The sequence below is a fragment of the Cryptomeria japonica genome, chromosome 7 (assembly GCF_030272615.1).
Source record: "Cryptomeria japonica chromosome 7, Sugi_1.0, whole genome shotgun sequence".
Lineage (NCBI taxonomy): Eukaryota > Viridiplantae > Streptophyta > Pinopsida > Cupressales > Cupressaceae > Cryptomeria > Cryptomeria japonica.
The window spans coordinates 304099431-304101883 of NC_081411.1; the positions used below are offsets into that span (position 1 = coordinate 304099431).

A 2453-nucleotide genomic window follows, 5' to 3' on the forward strand; every position below is an offset into this window, starting at 1 on the left:
TTGAAATATGATATCAACTTCGAGAAAGAAATATAAAACTATCTTACCACTAGAAACCAAAAGATCTCAGGTTTCAAGAGACGAAACCTCTTAATAATGCTCATTCCAACAACTACAAAAAAAAAATTTAATAATTGAAAAACATAATATCAAAGTCAAAAAAATGGACAATTCAAAAAAATAATATCAAACTCGAGAAATAGATAAAAAGGCATCTTGACTGCAAGAGCAGAAAGATCTCTGACAAAACATTGTAATCCAAACCCATAGAAGGGGCCATTCTGACGAGTACAAAAACTTTTATATTCAAAACAGGATAAACACTGTCAATAAGTCAAAAAGATCACAGAAAGTGGGCCGAAAGCTATCTTGTTTGACAGTGGGGGCAGGATGATCTTTTGTTGAACACAGACAAAACTTCTGGTAACTACAGGAAAACCATACCCACCAAAATAATCATGCCTAACCCACTGAAAGATTCAAAAAGATAATAGAGAACATCTGTATTAATCTACAAACTCAGTTTTACATAATATAAAGTCTATTATCTACAGATTCGGGAACAAAGAAAATATAGGCGTACCACAATGTTATCTGGATTTGCATATTGCAGAAGATCTGCAGATGTGTGTCTCCTTCCAGTGCTGTCAATGGTTAAACCACTAATCTTAGTGCCCTCCAAATGATCCAGGGTATACCCATGATAAGGAAGCACTCCAGCTTCCAAAAGTGCATCCTTGAAAGCAGAATTCCAACGAGAAAGCTTCTCTTGTTGAAAGACATTCAACTTCTCCACCCATTCATATGACTCATTTACAAGCTTCTCATCCCACTCCATATTTCTAATGAATTCCGAGCTTGCCCTGCTGTAGAAGGCACCATTAATGGCCGTTCCGCCTCCCAGAACTCTTCCCCTTACCAACTGCACTCCCTCTTCTGAGACAAATCCCTGAGCAGCATAGGGGAATTCACTGGCATCCCCAAGGACCTTGAAAAACCCACTAATGTCTTCAGTGTCGGGATTTCCATAGGGGGAATCTCCTCTTTCCAGTAGCAAAACAGACTAATGTTGTGATAGAGTTGCAGCCAGAGGACACCCTGCTGTACCTCCTCCAACCACAATGTAATCATATGTTCTTGCAGCTGCCTTTTCAGCATCAAATGTCATAAACGGAAATGGGTATTCTGCAAACATCAAGCACAAAACATCCGCCATTAATGTAGTACACCAAAGGTAAAAGATTGAATTTTAATTTCTTCTCTGTAATGAAATAGGTCTATTGATTTGTAAAACAAAACAGTAAAAGAATGCAATTACCCAATTTCTGCGTTGCCTCTGCTGAACTGGAGAGCAGCTGATGATTTGAAAAAAGTAGCAGGCATGAAATCACAAAGAAGAGAATCTCCATACTCTCCAGTCGATCTACTCGTATAGACTTGCTCTTCTGATGTCTTCACTTTGCTAGTCGTGGTTAAATCTAACTCAAGCTATAGATGATTCCCACTACGGAATATTCTCTAGTGTTAACCTATTAAAATTCAATTCGATCTGGAAGAAGACGTCAGGTTTAAATGTTTAATGTTTTTGGCAAGATCGGTCAATAAAATGAAAACAACTCAAGGTTTGGGATAAGTGCAGAAAGGATTCTCCTTTTAAAAAAAATGAATAAAAACAATTATTTTTAAGTGAGGGGGAAGAGTAGTTGTTGTAAGTTTGTATATCTGAAGTTCCTAAACAGTACACTAGATTTTGACAATTTCTTTTGTTTCCTTTGTATGCTACTAACGTGTTTGTAGCTATTGTTTTGAATTCTGCGTGGTTAATGGTTCATTTGCACATGAGTCAAAAAGGGGTCATTTTGAGTTGACCCAATACATATTTTTTATCGTCTCATTAGCCATTCACTTTGATGACCATAAAGTTTGCATAATTGATTTGTACTTATGCACAAATGTCTCAATAATCAACAGTCAATATTTGTACCGATAAAGTTGCTAACCTTTTTTCAGCAAGTGGATATACTGGTGGGAAGCTATTGGCCCACTAGTCGATTTTTTAATGGGCTTCTAATTAATGAAATCTAAGGAGACCTGATTCAATGACAAAGTCTATGTTGTAAGCATTTAGATAGTGTTGAGTTCAAATCTTCTTCAATAAAAAAAATGGATAATTATAAGAACATGGGTGGTAATTGGACCCCTTGTCCTAAGTATATTTTATTTATTAGATAATTTAAACTTGAAAATATCATTATCAGATAAATTAATAATTATATAATACTTTTATTTACTATTTATAAAAATTATTAATGAATATGTTTTCATTTAATAAATAGATTAAAAATATCATTTTTATTATTTATATTAAAAATTATTATTTATGAAATGATAAGGTATAATTTAATACATATGTGACTAATATTTTTGTATTTTTTTCCTTGAAATTTAAAAAA

General features: G+C 34.1%; 1 pseudogene; it reads right to left on the reverse strand.

Moving 5' to 3' along the window:
• Positions 1 to 544: 544 nt before the first annotated feature.
• LOC131856705 ((R)-mandelonitrile lyase-like) lies at positions 545 to 1483 on the reverse strand (annotated as a pseudogene).
• Between the last annotated feature and the right edge of the window lie 970 nt (positions 1484 to 2453).